The sequence below is a fragment of the Schistocerca nitens genome, chromosome 9, assembly GCF_023898315.1.
Source record: "Schistocerca nitens isolate TAMUIC-IGC-003100 chromosome 9, iqSchNite1.1, whole genome shotgun sequence".
NCBI lineage: Eukaryota > Metazoa > Arthropoda > Insecta > Orthoptera > Acrididae > Schistocerca > Schistocerca nitens.
Window position 1 is genome coordinate 203,765,852 of NC_064622.1, and position 18,221 is coordinate 203,784,072.

The following is an 18,221-nucleotide window of genomic DNA, read 5'->3' on the forward strand; positions in this document are numbered from 1 at the left end:
TAGTCTCTTGACATATTTCCGCAATATTACACAGAAACAACAGATCAAACTGCAGATCTACACCTACGTCTACACACATTCTCCGCAATCCACCATACAAATAACCGGGAAATTTCGAATGGCTTGTACCGTTACTGGAGAGTGACTCACGGCTTTAGTCCTCAAAACGGACTCACTGTCGAGGGCAATATCAACATTTATGTCCACATCAATACCTATATTTACATTCCGTGAATTTGTATACAGTTCACTACTAAATCCAGTTTTTTTTAACCGTATACGAGGTACTCTTACATATGGAATGACGGAGGGAAGCTATCGAGAATGAAACATTATACCTATATGCTTGTGTGTTATCCACCTAAGTTTTGCATTTTTGCTTTTCGGGATTGCTATGTGTGGCGGTAAAAACTGTTTGTAGACTCATTCCTGAAAACTTATTCTTGAATTTTGTTTTTTTAACCTGACTGACGTGTGTTCTTAGATTCTCTGCCATTTTTTTTTATTCTAGCATTTCGTTGACGTTCCCCGCCCGACTGTGACCACGCGACTCCTATTGTGTCAACCTGATTAAATATCCCTCACGCGTAAGCAGTATTTCATGACGGCTCTACAAGTACTTCACAAGAGTCTTTCTCTCACTCGTAGTGCGTCTAGTCAACCAGAAATCAATACATCGAAGCTTTAGCTGCACCTACAACTGAGCCTACATAACTTTCCCACTTCATTGTCCTCACTGATTCTTACTCCCAGGCATTTGTTTGACTTGAGTTAATCAAACTATGTGTTACCACAATTGATCACAATAAATGAACTCCATTTTGCATAGTTTTAAGATGTATGCTAGTTCCAGCAACATAGATAAAAGGCGAAAGCACCCACTCTGTGATCTCACCAAATTGCTTTTATCATCACACGTGGAAAACATTCCCTACAGTGCGTGAAAGTCCTGCACAATGGGATTACTCGCAAAAATAGGCAACATTTGTTGCATGCATCTTCAGTCGATTAACATTATTTTGCAGCATAAAAGAAATCCACTTACTGGCGGTTACATAAGAAGTCAGTCCCCACTTATGTTATGGGAGGCTGCAATAGTCCAGGGCATCGAATGACGAATCCACACTTTGTAATATGACAGTGTTTCGCAGTTTTTTATTACTGAAAAACATTGATTAATTGTGTTAATTCCACTCAGTCATTAGTAAAAACAATCATTTCTTCACATACAGAACAGTCACAAAACTAATATTCATTCTGAAAAGAATTTTTTGAGTATTGCAACTCTGAAGTGTCTGAATTAAACATATCTTACTCCGTGAACCACAGAAAGTCAGCTTTATGTACGGTAGATAACTAACTCAGTTTCAATAAGCTATTTTGGCACGCTCAAGCTTTAAAGGCAACGTTACACCTAAGATATACATTTCCATTTAAATAAATGTTCTCGTATTCGTGCAATAATTTGCTTCGTTCAGTTATTCTTACTTTACAGAGTGCCTGAGATTATTTAAATTTATTTAAATTCTATGTAAATAGTGTCAGAATGGCTAGTTTTCATGAGTGCAAACATTATTGCGTAAAACGGTTTCCGAATGATCTCATAATTTTCCAAAAGGAGAAATAAATTGTAATAAAGGCCAGATGCAATGATAAACGAAACTCCTCTGAAAAAAATAACTGACCTCGCAAATATATAATGGCGAACATTGTACCAGAAATAAAGTAACTCCAGTTACAGGAATCTCGCGAAGGTTTGTGGGAGCTTTCCACATGATTGCCAGGTAAATGCCGGGAATGGAAAGCCCCTCCTACGTATTCGTAATTGTGAACCCTGTGTCTCGCCACCAGCTTGCCTGGTAGCTGGCTGAAAAATAGCGCGACTACGTAATGGGCAAGATCTAGAATAGCCGACTCTACTCCTTGAAGTGACGAAAGAAAAGTTCAAAAGAAAGAACAAAATAGTTTCGTAAATTGTACTTCTTCACTATTTTCTATGGTAAGAGGTAGTTCCATGGAACACACCGAAATCACCTTTGCGTTTGTGTCAACTCTCTATACGGGATAATTTGACGTATTATGTTTTCCGAGATACCTTGTATGAAGTATTCATTTGGCTTAATTAATGCTAGCCTCCGTGTTTTCCTATATTCTATTAATATTGCTTGCTGTCTCTACAGGACTGATACACTCTGAAAACACTGATACACTCTGAATACTCTGATACACTCTGAATTACAAGTACTCCAGGCACTCTATTACTGATACATCAGCCTAAATCTTGCTTGTAGATATAAATGGCTCTCCATGGAATATACTACAACTGCTCATTTGCTACGAATCATCGCTTTCTAGAAAAATTACTTGCCATAGGCCAGCGTCCTGAAATAACAGCTGGATTAAGATCGGAATGTCTGTAAAAAATAATATTTTTTTTTGAAGTCCAGTCTTTCTGGTCTTCATATTTTTCTCTCTTCTTAGTATTTCATTTCTAAGTAACTACTGAGTAGTATCGCCATTGTAACTCTGGTGCATTTTTCGGACATATTGTCACGTAAAAGAAGGTGTAATTAGATAAATGACGAACACTAACTGCACTTAACGAAGGTTTATTCAGCTCTTACACATACAAGAGCGCGGAGCGAACTATCTCCGGCCTGAACACATACGGTGTATATACATAACAGAACATTCCAGTACAATGATTCTTGACATTTGTGGATACTTCTAGAATGTACCCGAACTGAATATAGAAATTAAAATTTTACAGTTCAGGTGAGTTTCAAACTCATGACCCTTCATGCAACAGTCTAGTATAATTACTACTACACTAGAGCGACTGTGCTACGCAGCTTCTTCTGCCACATCGCTCCCTCTTCAAGAGAACAGCGTCTCGGTGTTACGTCCGCCTAGTCCGGGAACGAGTCATCGGTCCTGCATACTCCGACTCCCGATGACTGATGTTTGCCCTGGCGGTGATCTTCTTAGATCTTCCCTTGCCGCTACGCTTTTCGTCGCCTTTCCGCTTGTTGCCTGTCGCTGGAGCTTCAAATTTACCCTGGGTTGCAACATCCTTATAGGGCTTCATTCTAAGGACGTGGACCGTATCTCTGATCTCTCGTCGTCTTGTGTCGGGGAGGAAATCTTCAATTTTGTGAGTAACATCAGACAACTGTTTTACAAGCTTATAAGGTCCAAAGTAGCGCCTGAGGAGCTTCTGAGAGAGACCAGCCTTCACGTTACTTAGAAAATCATCCATCATCGATTCAAAAATAGCTGGTGCATTACACAACCAAACGGTATTACCTCAAACCCATACAGGTCCTCAGGGGTGATGAATGCAGTTTTCTCACGATCAGCCTCATCTACTTCGATATGTCAGTATCCCGAGTACATGTCCATGGTTGAGAAAAGCTTAGCCCCCTTCAGACAATCTAGTGTATCGTCAATCCGTGGAAGAGGGTAAACGTCCGTTTTAGTTACCTTATTAAGCTTCCTGTAATCAACACAAAAGCGCCAACTGCCATCCTTCTTCCTGACGAGAACCACTGGTGACGACCATGGACTCTGCGAAGGCTGAGTAATTCCATTCTTCATCATTTTCTCTACCACGTCGCGAATTATTCGACGTTCTGTTGCTGACACACTGTATGATCTCTGGCTTATTGGTTGATGGTCTCCAGTGCTAATCGGGTGCTTCACCGTCGATTTGTCTAATTTGCTCTTCACCTGTGGATTTAAGTATTCAGAGAACTCTTGAAGAATGGCACGTAGCTTCTTCTGTTGTTCCTTGGTGAGATATGGTGACAGTCATGCTAGAAGATCTTGTCTCTTATCGGTAGCGCTAATTTCACCCACAGACTCGGCATAGGAGGTTTCTATGACACTCAGCTGTTCTGAAATTAACGGCTCAGCGTTTGCTACACACATGCGTCTTGGAAGGATCTGCGGTTCTAAGCGTCAGTTAACTATCGACAGTTCACCGAATCCATTCTTAAACGAGATGACGGAGGCTGGAATGACCAAGTTATTCTTCAATGGTATGCTTCTCTTACATTCCACTGCAATATCCCTGGGTTGATGCATGGCATGACACATGACAGTTACCTTTCTAGCGCTGGTTGCAGTAATGATCACTTCATCCACCACACATAGTCCCTACACATTCCGATGTCCATCTTCCTGTCCACGGAATCTCATCTTGTCTAGCATAATCTTCGATCGACCACAATTACAATTGCCTCAGAAGCTTTAAAAAAGTCCCATCTGAGAATGACGTCATGACTACACTCTTGAGACAATAAATTCTAAGGGCTGTATATGGCCACTAATACCCACACGGATGACACATAGTCCTTTAGGTTTTACATATTTCCCATTAGCCACCTGCAGCAGAGATGTCTTCCTGTCGATGAATACGGTTTTCCGCAACTGCCGAAGGTACTTCTCCAAAATGATTAAATATGATGCTCCAGAGTCCACAAGAGCTGGGGCTGGTTGGTCATCCATGAGGATATCGACGTATTTTCCTATCTTTTTGTAGTGATAGAGGAGAATTTTTCTCTTCAGCGGCCTCAGCTCCAAGGAAGGTCGCACCCTTTAGTTTTCCAGGTTGCGGCTGTTAGGTGACCGGCTGGAGCTTCCAAACAGCGACGGAGACCTTGATCAGCGTGTTGGGGAGCGCCCCCTCAAGCGGCTAGCTTGCGGCGATGGTGACCATGTCGGCCTGCACACACATCTTCTTGTTCATCTTCGTCGTCCTGGAGTTGGCGGCGGCTAAGATCGGTCTGCTGTCTTCTGGAGCGGCTGTCATATCCGCCGCCTTTCATGACAATAGCGCACCAAATGTCCCAGTCGTCCGCAGTGGAAACATACTGGTTGGCTATCCTGGGTCCTCCAGACGTCAGTCTTCCTTGGTGCCCAAACAGGTTTCTCATGCGGCATTGCAGAAATCGCCTGGGTCTCAACTTTAAAGGGAAATTAAGGACGAGAGACTGGGTTCAATGTCTTCCACTTCATCCCTTATGCCTCTTGAAGCGTCTCGGTTTCTTGCTCGCCGTGCAATCCAAGTGCGTTCTGAATTTCCTCTCTAACTATCTGATGAAGACCACTTGTGAAATCAGTTTCTTCCTCCATCACAGATATCGATACGATGTTTGGCAGCCGTTCACACTTATTGAGTGTAATTCTTTTTTGATGCATTGTCTCGATGTACTGGCACCATTTTATGAAGTCGTCTGCTGTCGAAACCTCTTTCAGGAGTAGGACTTTATGCATGTCCTCAGCAACACCCTTCATGAGATGTGCAACCTTATCTTCCCCCTTCATTCTAGGATCCACTATTTTACACAGCTCCTAGACATCTTGAATGTAGCATGCTGTCGTTTCTCCTGGACGCTGTGCCCTGCACTTTAATTTACCTTCAGCCTTGCACTTCTGCCGTTATGTGTCGCCGAAATACTTGCGCAGTTCCGCCTGGAATACTTCCCAGTTTGTGATCTTATCTTTGTTCTCATACCATTGCTTGGCAGTGCCTTCGAAGAAGAAAAATACTTTAGCCAAACATACAGTGCCATCCCATTTGTTAAATTTGGCTGTACGCTCATATACATTCAGCCCCTTGTTTGGATCTTGACCATCGTCACCAGAGAACTCGGAAGAATGTCTCATGTGGTGGTACACAGTTGCTGTCATCGTAACGTCCTCTTCTTCGTCCGTCTCCGATAGATTGCGATCTGTTGAATATGGCTCGAACTCGGGTTTCTCGCCACGTAAACGGCCGTTCTGTCGTGGCCTGACGAGAGCCACTGTGTCATCGATAATGTGCGCTATCACAAGTTCCAATACCCAGTGTCTCCACTGGAATAATGTCACGTATAAGAAGGTGCATTTAGATGATCCAACTGCCTCCGGCCAGAACACATACGGTGTATATACAGTTACAGAACATTCCAGTACAATGATTCCTTACATTTGTGGATACTTCTAGAATGTACTCGAACTGAATATAGAAATTAAAATTTTACAGCTCAGGTGAGTTTTGAATTCACGACCCTCTGGATCATTATCACTATTCTACAGTGACTGTATTTCTTCTGCGACAATATATCCATACCTTACTCAAGTCTGAGGATTTGTCAGTTACATTCTGTGATACAGAAGTATGAAAAATAAATGTCCAAGATGGCAGAATCCAATCGCAGTGGGGGGGGGGGGGGAATTTACAATACAAGTTAGTGAAATTGGCACCATGATCAAAAGCATCCTAATTATCTGAATTTTCCGTCAACTGGCGCCATGTTAAAAAATATCCGAACAGCCTGTATCATTCATCAGGTATTGACAATATTCGTTTAACTTGCAATATTTTACATCTTTATTATTTATCAAAAATATACATGTACAGAAAATACTACAGTATCCAAATACTGTAGACATAATTTACGAAAGAAGCTGCGCTCGTCAACGAGCATAGTTTAATCATTGCATCACACTAGGTGCAAGTCGCAACTGGGACACAATGTAAATATTTCCAGATCTGAACTGTCGATCCTTTTATTCCACAAAAACACATGTCAATGATAAGCTTGCTAAGTGTCATAATGTTTTTACATCTGGTGTCCGCTAATGTGACATTATGAATCTCGCTACTTTGTCAATGCATTTCTCATACTTCTGTGTCACAGAATGGAACTGACAGTTTCTCATACTTGGCTTCTGTATGCACACAGCAAATTAATACGTCCGCAAAGTGCACTGGAGTCGCTATAGACATACTACTTTACTCGACCCACACTGTCTGATGTCTGTTTTACATACTGTTCTTTTTTATCAACAAGTTAAATATTCCTGAGTGCAGTAGCAAATGCTGTACTAACTCGCAACTTCTTAAAGAAAGGTTCTTCTATAAACTTCTGTCCTCTAATAATTTTTCTAGTATTTTTTCACTTCGTCCTTTATCTTGAAACGCGGCCACTTTTTCGGGACTGCTGATTCATATCGCATGCATCCCAGAGTGTCTCAGTCCCTAGTGAATCCCGTCTGCTGGCAGAGTGTATTTTCGCAAGTCATCGTGATGTATATCTTGTTAATGCGTACAGCTGTGACCAGTGGCAGTCAACCAGGACGCGCGCCGCCGAATTTCGTTTTGTGTAGAACCTCTTCGCCTTCTGTTGAGCCTCGTGCGGTTGAGGTAAGTTATTACTCTATTTCCTTCCGTCTCATAGAAATGATGTGATTTTGACGCTTGTCTTGTGTGTTTCGAAATGGATGCATTCAATCTGGTGCTAAAAACAACTTAGTGAGTTCGTAGCTTGAACGCATTCGCCTTTTGTCTGTGTTACTGGAACTTGAATGCAGCTTAATACTATGCAAAATCGAGTTCATTTATCGCGTTCAATTTCTCACTGAAATTGCTGGGGAGAACATGGTACTTTTGTGGCTATATAATTTCAACATAGCTGTAGCTAGTAACTGATTCTAGTTCTAAAAACTGTGTGTTCTAGAGACATAACTATTCTCCCTCACTCGAAAAATCACGATCTGCCATAACAATATTTTCAGTTTCTCTTTGTGTGACAATGTAAATCTGGAATGTATAAAATATTAAACGCGATACATTGTAATGAGCTATGAAGGGAAACGTATGTTGCAGTCAGTATATATAGCTCTCTTTTACAGCATGTTCTGCAATAATGGATTTATAATTTCGTATTCGATAAGTCTGTCTATGATTTCCATCACTTTTCCCTGGCCTACAGACGCCCATACTTCAATCTGTTTCATGAGAAAGTTCTATTTGCTTACAGTGCATTCTGTCAGGGCCAGCTACATGCGGTTACGCAGCACTCTTGCTGTTGTCTTCCGTAAGATTTTTGCAGCTAGACAGAAAGGCTACATGGTTGCAGTGCAGTACTCCGAGACACGCCGCTGCAGAAACGTCGTTACAGGATGTTACCTCCTTCGTTACACCAGGTCATAGATTAATAGGCCGCAAATGGCAAGTACACGCTTCCTGCACAATCAGAGCCTACAAGACACGGCTTAATACACTATGATAGTTCATTGTTCCGTCTCAGCCATCATTATTCAAATCTAAATTATTCTGAATCTCTTCAGACTATCCCCTTTGGCTGTGCTTATAAGAGCTGTACGACCTGCTCACGACGTGAGACGGTCACTGTGTCTTCTAGGCAGACTAAACATTGGACGACGGCCCACTTTGATGTCAGCGACAGCGTTTCTGGAAATCGGACATAATCTCATACAGCCAGGTGCATCACGGCCATGATATCGTCTTTACCGAAATTCTGACATCATCATACTCAAACCTAGAGTGTGGCATCATCTTGCATGGAATTCTGACACAATCGCGTCACTGCCTTGTGAAGGCAACCCCTCCCACTGGCCTCTATCCCCAAGCGCCACAGCCCCACCCCTCCCAGCAACCCCCACGCTCTTGATCATAGTGGAATTATTTCACACGTGCTGCTGCCGCTGCTGTATAGTAGAGAAGCTGTGAGCTGGAGAAGCCTGCGATTGTGGCGTCACGTGTATTTAGTATTAAAATCTGTGATATTTGCAAATGCGAAACGCTACAATGCTAGTGCAGGCCCACATCCAACAATTTTAATTCCATTCTGAGTGTGTCACCATTTGCTGTGTCTACTTCTTGGATGAAGGAGCTCTCACTCCTTTTGAGTAATATCTTTGGGAACTTAAATGGGAATCCCTGGAGGAAGGCGGAGTTCGATTTGAAGAACGCTGTTGAGAAAATTGAGAGAAACGGCATTTGAAGCTCACTGCAGAACGATTCTTCAGCAGCCGTTGCACATTACGCGAAAGGACCAAAACGATAAGATAAGAGGAACTGACACTCGTACAGTCCGCTCTATTTGCCAGTGATACAGGAAAGGAAATGGCTAGTAGTGGTACAAGGTACCCTCCGCCACGCAACATACGGTATCATGCGGAATGTATTTGTTATATCAAAGTAAATTTTTTCCCAAAATGTACTCGAAAGATCTGATGGCATTACACATGTCTTACATTTTTGTCACACAGGCGTCACGTCGGTACAACGTGGGCGTCTCACATGCGAAACAGCCTGGCATGATGTCGCGTCACACCCCCGATTTAATTTAGTACCCAAAACTGGCTGTATCATTCATCAGTCATGCGCCGTTGTTCTCCGTTCGAGTTCTCTGCTCTGTAGTTAGTGGACATGACGCTGTAGTGAATTGCACGGTAGAAAAAAAAATTTGAGAGATAAGACACTTCGACAGTATAAATTAATGGAGTGGTAGTATAGTCTGTCGAATGTTAGTCGAGTCGCACCAAATCCGGGAAAAGGTAGTACTGGCTGTACAATAGGAAAACTGGTAGAACGCCAAATCTGGAAATCGGTAATATTGGCTGTGTAATTGGTAAATTGGCCTACGTATACATCATAAGCCGTATTTACACACAATTATGCTAAAACTTAATTTTAATTACATCACAAATACAACAGTGCTTTCCACAATATATATAAATGATCTAGTAGATAGTGTCGGAAGTACCATGCGACTTTTCGCGGATGATGCTATAGTATACAGAGAAGTTGCAGCATTAGAAAATTGCAGCGAAATGCAGGAAGATCTGCAGCGGATAGGCAGTTGGTGCAGGGAGTGGCAACTGACCCTTAACATAGACAAATGTATGGTATTGAAAATACGTAGAAAGAAGGGTCCTTTACTGTATGATTATATGATAGCGGAACAAACACTGATAGCAGTTACGTCTGTAAAATATCTGGGAGTATGCGTGCGGAACGATTTGAAGTGGAATGATCACATAAAATTAATTGCTGTTAAGGCGCGTGCCAGATTGAGATTCATTGGGAGAGTCCTTAGAAAATGTAATCCATCAACAAAGGAGGTGGCTTACAAAACACTCGTTCGACCCATACTTGAGTATTGCTCATCAGTGTGGGATCCGTACCAGGTCGGGTTGACAGAGGAGATAGAGAAGATCCAAAGAAGAGCGGCGCGTTTCGTCACAGGGTTATTTGGTAAGCGTGATAGCGTTACAGAGATGTTTAGCAAACTCAAGTGGCAGACTCTGCAAGAGAGGCGCTCTGTATCGCGGTGTAGCTTGCTGTCCAGGTTTCGAGAGGGTGCGTTTCTGGATGAGGTATCGAATATATTTCTTCCCCCTACTTATACCTCCCGAGGAGATCACGAATGTAAAATTACAGAGATTCGAGCGCTCATTGGGCTTTCCGGCAGTCGTTCTTCCCGCGAACCATACGCGACTGGAACAGGAAAGGGAGGTAATGACAGTGGCACGTTAAGTGCCCCCCGCCACACACCGTTGGGTGGCTTGCGGAGTATAAATGTAGATGTAGATGTAGAAATACATCGTGTATGCACTCAACAAACGGTGTACATACACTGCAGATAAAGACATAAAACATACGTTGTACACACGCTGCGCTAAGATACTTCGACATTATCAGTAAATTATTAGTCCAGTAGCGTCAAATCTACAAGTTTCTAAAGATAGCTGTAAAATTTGTACATTGGTGGGATGCCAAAACAAGGAACTGGTAAAAACTCTAGTAAGAGTCGCCAAAATGCAGATGTACAGGCCAAAAAAATTGAGCGCTTATTGGGGATGTGTGCATTTCATACCACTGACTAAGTAAAATTCATCACTTCTAGTGGAGAAAGATGCTTGCGATGCAAATGACATGCTGTCTGACATGAAGTGTAGTTCTTAGACCACACAGTATTGTGAAAGAGCTAATTATAATGTCACAATGTAGTCTGTACTCATGAATTTCCGGAACATCTCAATAATTTATGAGTCGTGCGCTGTTGCTCTCAGCCGATAGCGATAAGGATCAACCGCTATCAGGTAGTTTTCTCTACGTTCTTAGTCTGTGATCCGTGATGAGAAAATTAGAATCTGAGAATTTGTTACAAGAAATTGATATTACCACAATGCCGTCAACAATGTTATTTTTTACGTCTCAAGAAGAAAAAAGAAGTAATGTAACAAACGCAATCTATTATCTGCCTTTTTATAGTTGTCATTATTTAACAAGGAAATTGAGACACTATTATAGCATGTCTTGAGGCAGCATATGACTGACTTACTTTCTCTGTGAAAATTCGGTTTATAATTACTGTACTTATCCTACACTTCCGAAGAACAATATACACTCCTGGAAATTGAAATAAGAACACCGTGAATTCACTGTCCCAGGAAGGGGAAACTTTATTGACACACTCCTGGGGTCAGATACATCACATGATCACACTGACAGAACCACAGGCACATAGACACAGGCAACAGAGCATGCACAATGTCGGCACTAGTACAGTGTATATCCACCTTTCGCAGCAATGCAGGCTGCTATTCTCCCATGGAGACGATCGTAGAGATGCTGGATGTAGTCCTGTGGAACGGCTTGCCATGCCATTTCCACCTGGCGCCTCAGTTGGACCAGCGTTCGTGCTGGACGTGCAGACCGCGTGAGACGACGCTTCATCCAGTCCCAAACATGCTCAATGGGGGACAGATCCGGAGATCTTGCTGGCCAGGGTAGTTGACTTACACCTTCTAGAACACGTTGGGTGGCACGGGATACATGCGGACGTGCATTGTCCTGTTGGAACAGCAAGTTCCCTTGCCGGTCTAGGAATGGTAGAACGATGGGTTCGATGACGGTTTGGATGTACCGTGCACTATTCAGTGTCCCCTCGACGATCACCAGTGGTGTACGGCCAGTGTAGGAGATCGCTCCCCACACCATGATGCCGGGTGTTGGCCCTGTGTGCCTCGGTCGTATGCAGTCCTGATTGTGGCGCTCACCTGCACGGCGCCAAACACGCATACGACCATCATTGGCACCAAGGCAGAAGCGACTCTCATCGCTGAAGACGACACGTCTCCATTCGTCTCTCTATTCACGCCTGTCGCGACACCACTGGAGGCGGGCTGCACGATGTTGGGGCGTGAGCGGAAGACGGCCTAACGGTGTGCGGGACCGTAGCCCAGCTTCATGGAGACGGTTGCGAATGGTCCTCGCCGATACTCCAGGAGCAACAGTGTCCCTAATTTGCTGGGAAGTGACGGTGCGGTCCCCTACGGCACTGCGTAGGATCCTACGGTCTTGGCGTGCATCCGTGCGTCGCTGCGGTCCGGTCCCAGGTCGACGGGCACGTGCACCTTCCGCCGACCACTGGCGACAACATCGGTGTACTGTGGAGACCTCACGCCCCACGTGTTGAGCAATTCGGCGGTACGTCCACCCGGCCTCCCGCATGCCCACTATACGCCCTCGCTCAAAGTCCGTCAACTGCAATTACGGTTCACGTCCACGCTGTCGCGGCATGCTACCAGTGTTAAAGACTGCGATGGAGCTCTGTATGCCACGGCAAACTGGCTGACACTGACGGCGGCGGTGCACAAATGCTGCGCAGCTAGCGCCATTCGACGGCCAACACCGCGGTACCTGGTGTGTCCGCTGTGCCGTGCGTGTGATCATTGCTTGTACAGCCCTCTCGCAGTGTCCGGAGCAAGTATGGTGGGTCTGACACACCGGTGTCAATGTGTTCTTTTTTCCATTTCTAGGAGTGTATTATAAAACTGCACTGCAGGTGCAGGTGCAGGTGCACCTAACAAAACATTAAAATGTTCACATGTCGCCCTTATCAAGTATGAACAGTCGCAAAATGTGGTGGGATGCACACACACACACACACACACACACACACACATACATACACACACACACACACACACACACACACACACACACACACACACACACACACATATAAATATATATATATATATATATATATATATATATATATATATATATATATGTGTGTGTGTGTGTGTGTGTGTGTGTGTGTGTGTGTGTGTGTGTCTGATGGTGGCCTATGTCGCAGCGAGCATATTACTATAAACACGATTAGATCTGCATGTTCCAATGCTATAATACCAACTTTACACCGAGGTGACGAAAGTCTTGGGATACCTCCTAATGTTTCGTCGGACTTCCATTTGCCCGGCGTACTGCAGCAACTCGACATGGTAGGCCTCATCAAGTCACTGGAAGGCCACTGCAGAGACATTGAGCTGTGCTAACCCTATAGGGGCCCATAACTGCGAAAGTGCAGTACTTTGTGCATGAACTGACCTTTCAACTATTTACCATAAATGTTGCACGGGTTCATGTCGGGCGATCTGGGAGGCCGAATCCGTCACTGGATGGTCTTGAGTGTTCTTCAACCCAATCGCGAACAATTGTGGCTCGGTGCCTTGGGGCTTTGTCTTACATAAAAATACCATCGTTATTTGGAAACACAAATTACGTGAAAGGCTATAAATTGTCTCCAGTCAGTTTAGTTGGACCAAAGAACCCAGTCCATTTCATGTAAACCATTATGGAGTCATCACCACTTGCACAGTGCCTTATTGACAACTTGAGCCAGTGGCTTCGTGGGGTCTGCGCCACTGTCGAACCCCACCATCAGTTCTTACCAACTGCATTCCGCACTCATTTGACCAGCCCACCTTTTCCAGGCGTCTAAGATCCACCCTGTATGATCACGAGTCCAGGAGAGGCGCTGTAAGCGATATCGTGTTGTTAGCAAAGGCTAAACTTATTTGTGAGTGCACTACTGCTGAATGATGATGATAATAGTTATGATAATAATAACAAACGTGCCACACATAGTCTTAATTCTATTGCAGTACCCAATGACGAACCGATCCCTCCCATAATTAATAATTATACTTTTAAAGAAAAATACGTCACATTCCGGTTTATAAACGATGAATAGACAATTATCCAACTCATTACCTCTATTTGATAGTTTGCGTAACCAATTATGAATCCTAATTCCATGGAAGGTGCTGGTTTATAAACACCTACGCTAGGAGGCATTTTAATTGCATTCTTGACCTTTTGTACGAGTACTTCCATCTTCCTGTGTTCTAACATGACATGGAGCCTTCCTTCGATTACTGCCCAGTACTGGATGACCTGAAAGTTATTTTAATAATTTTTTTCATGGTTGGTATCTTTGACCGCTGCATGGAGGCTAAAAGCCACAAATAACTTCTCAGATCCATTGATGTAGATTTATTCATGAAACGTAATACGTGAGCCTCCCGTGTAGTTTCTAGATTTTGAAAACGTCATAGCTTACTCCGCTAAATGGGGTGAATGTTAATGTAATGGAAGTCATCTAAACATCAGGCATTTTCCTTTCAGGTGAAAACTGCAGCATTCTGAACAGATGTTTGTTTTTTGTTGGCACACTGCTACTCTGTACCACTAAATGTGTACTTAGAGAGTACACTTCCAACTGACAGCTACTGTTCATAGCATGTCTTCCTGAGCTGTCGGACCAGCTGTCGTTCAACACTGCTGTGATATGGCATAACCGCAGCGGCAGCGACTGTTCATAGCCCTAGGGGACGCGATCCAATGCTGGTAGAGCTGCTGGACGAGGATACGGAGATGTTCCACGACCTTCTAAATCAACACCTGACAGTTTATTTGGATCGCCAAGATATCAGGAGGAATATAGCAGGAGAATGAGTGGTTATTACTGTAATTGTCAGATTATTAGGGGCGTTCAATAAGTAATGCAACACATTCTTTTCTGAAAGTATGTTAGTTTTATTCACGATTCAAATGTCCCATAGTATTCTTCACTCTTTTGACTACAAAACCCTATTTTTCAACGTAGTCTCTATTCATATTCAGCCTGCTTACTTGAAGTGCCTGTTTGCCCGCATCGTACCACTCAACTGGTCGACATCGGAGCCAACGTTTTGCTGCATCACTCATCTCCCTCGTAGCGCGAAAGCAGTTCCTCACTGATGGTACGTTGTTGCTCTTTAAGGTCTTCTGTTAGTCAGTGAAGAGTCCAGCAAGCACACAGTTTCGAGTACCCCAATTGGTGGACGAGCGTGTCAGCATTACCAACACAGACATCCAGTTGTGTAGCGAGGTATTTGACTGCAATCCGTCGATCACCTCGAGTGAAAGTGTCTGCACGTTCTAACACTGGAGAAGTCACACGCGGAGGATCATTCTGGATAGCGCGATCTCGTTCCGACGACAACAAACGTCCCACCAAACGATTCACCGTGATTTTGTTCACAGCCAGCTCTCTGTAGACATTCTGTAAGCGCCTATGAATATCTGCAAAGCTCTGGTATTCCACCAACTAAATAACAGCTCTTTTCTAGGAACATACTTCAGTTACACACGTCATTTTGCGTGCTACCTATAGCGCCGCTCCCTGTCGGAACTTCATGAAACTATAGGGCCCTAAACAGGAATAGTTCACGATATTCCATAACAAATGCCGCATTTTTTCAATCGAAATTGCTAGAGAAAGTAATGTATAGCTTTAATTACTGAACGCCCGTCATAAATTGACGAAATATGTATATATGTGTCCGATAAAATCGGTTTTTAACTTTTTTATATTTTCAACCTGTCAACCAATAACAGAAACCCATTTGCTTTTCATAAAGGCCTAGCAGTTGACTTTGCAGCAGCAGAGTCTCGTAACAGTCAGCTGTATCACGTTTCTTTATTGGTAGGAATTGGTAATATTGGTTGTCCAATTGGCAGATTAACGAGAAATTGGTAAAATTGGCGGTACAATTTTCACTTTCGTAGGACGCCATATTTCGAAAATTGGTAGTACTGGCTGTATAATTGGTGAATTGGTAGGACATCATACAAGTAAGACACAACGAAAATCCGGAACGTGTTTTGCAGGTGATAAATAATTATAGACAAGTGCGAACACGGCTGGTAATCGCGGATAGCATAACGTAGTGGAATTGTATCACATTTACACATATAATGTTATCTGTTGTAGTATTATACCTGATTCCCTATCATCATCTTACACGGTCTTGATTCTGTAGCAATTGTCTGACTCGAAAGTAGCTGGCGGAACGGTTTCCACACAGATGAGTTTTAAGTTTTACACATTACGGAATGTCCCCTGTCCAACTGTTCCTGACAGTCCACTTGATCCCATATTTATTCATCACAAAGTTATCCAATGACGGTTTTGCAGTACGTGTAAGTACATTTAAATACCTCTTGCTAAGGACTGTACCATCTTCGGTGTCAATTATGTCGCTAATCTCAGTAGAATTCCTCCCAATGAGGAATGGATCTTACCGTTGGTGGGGAGATAGCCGTACCGCAGGTGCAACCACAACGGAGGGGTATCTGTTGAGCCACTCGGATCTCCGGGCAGGGACTACTCAGGAGGACGTCGTTATCAGGAGAAAGAAAACTGGGGTTTTACGGATCGGAGTGTGAAATATCAGATCCCTTAATCGGGCAGGTAGGTTAGAAAATTTAAAAAGAGAAATAGATAGATTAAAGCTAGATATAGTGGGAATTAGTGAAGTTCGGTGGCAGAACAAGACAGATGAATACAGGATTATGAATACCAAATCAAATAGGGGTAACGCGGGAGTAGGTTTAATAATAAAAAAGATAGGAGCGCGGGTAAGCTACTACAAACAGCATACTGAACGCATTATTGTAGCAAAAATAGACACGAAGCCTACAACCACCACAGTATTACAAGTTTATATGCCAACAAGCTCCGCAGATGACGAAGAGATTGATGAAATGTATGATGAGATAAAAGAAATAATTCAGATAGTGAAGGGAGACGAAAATTTAATAGTCATGGGTGACTGGAATTCGATTGCAGGAAAAGGAAGAGAACGAAAAGTAGTAGATGAATATGGAATGGGGCTCAGGAATGAAAGAGGAAGCCCCCTTGGTAGAATTTTGCACAAAGCATAACAAAATCATAGACAACACTTCGTTCAAGAATCATGAAAGAAGACTGTATACATGGAAGAGGCCTGGAGACATTGGAAGATTTCATATAGATCATATAATGTTAAGACAGAGATTTAGGAACCAGGTTATAAATTGTAAGACATCTCCAGGGGTAGATGTGGCCTCTGACCACAATCTGTTGGTTATGAACTGTAGATTAAAGCTGAAGAACTGCAAAAAGGTGGGAATTTAAGGAGATGGGTCTTGGATAAACTGACAGAACCAGAGGTTGTAGACTGTTTCAACGAGATCATTAGGGAACGACTGTCAAGAATGGGGGAAAGATCTACAATAGAAGAAGAATTGGTAGCTTTGAGAGATGAAATAGTGAAGGCAGCATACGGTCAAGTAGGTAAAAAGACGAGGGTTAGTAGAAATCCTTGGATAACAGAAGAATTACTTAATTTAATTGATGAAAGGAAAAAATATAAAAGTGAAGTAGATTAAGCAGGCAAAAAGGAATACAAACGTCTCAAAAATGAGATCGGCAGGAAGCCCAAAATGGCTAGGCAAGGATTGCTGGAACAAAAATGTAAGGATTTAGAGGCATATATCACTAGGCCTAAGATAAATACTGCCTATAGGAAAACTAAACAGACCTTTGGAGAAAAGAGAACCTCTTGCATGAATATCAAGAACTCAGATGGAAACCAAGTTCTAAGCAAAGAAGGGAATGCAGAAAGATGGAAGTTATATATTGAGGGTCTATACAAGGGAGATGTACTTGAGAACAACATTATGGAAATGGAAGAGGACGTAGACGAAAATGAAATGGGAGATATGATACTGCATGAAGAGTTTGACAGAGTACTGAAAGACCTAAGTCGAAACAAGGCCCCGGGAGTAGACAACATTCCATTGGAACTACTGACAGTCTTGGGAGAGCCAGGGCTAACAAAACTGTACCATATAGTGAGCAAGATGTATGACAGATGAGACAGGCGAAATACCCTCAGACTTCGACAAGAATATAATTATTCCAGTCCCAAAGAAAGCAGGTTTTGATAGATGTGAAAATTGCCGAACTATCAGTTTAATAAGTCACAGCTGCAAAATACTAACACGAATTCTTTACAGAGGAATGGAAAAACTGGTAGAAGCCGACCTCGGGGAAGATCTGTGTGGATTCCATAGAAATGTTGGAACACACAAGGGAATACTGACCCTACGACTTATCTTAGAATATAGATTAAGTAAAGGCAAACCTACGTTTCTAGGATTTGTAGACTTAGACAAAGCTTTTGACAATGTTGACTGGAATTCTCTTTTTCAAATTCTGAAGGTGGCAGGGGTCAAATACAAGGAGCGAAAGGCCATTTACAAT

At 42.9% G+C, this 18,221-nt stretch overlaps 1 protein-coding gene across 1 annotated transcript in view; it reads left to right on the forward strand.

Annotated features, from left to right (window-relative positions):
- LOC126203819 (sodium-coupled monocarboxylate transporter 1-like) overlaps positions 1-18,221 on the forward strand; it is a 472,971-nt gene that overhangs the window by 186,001 nt on the left and 268,749 nt on the right. The gene's annotated exons all lie outside the window — the stretch shown is intronic.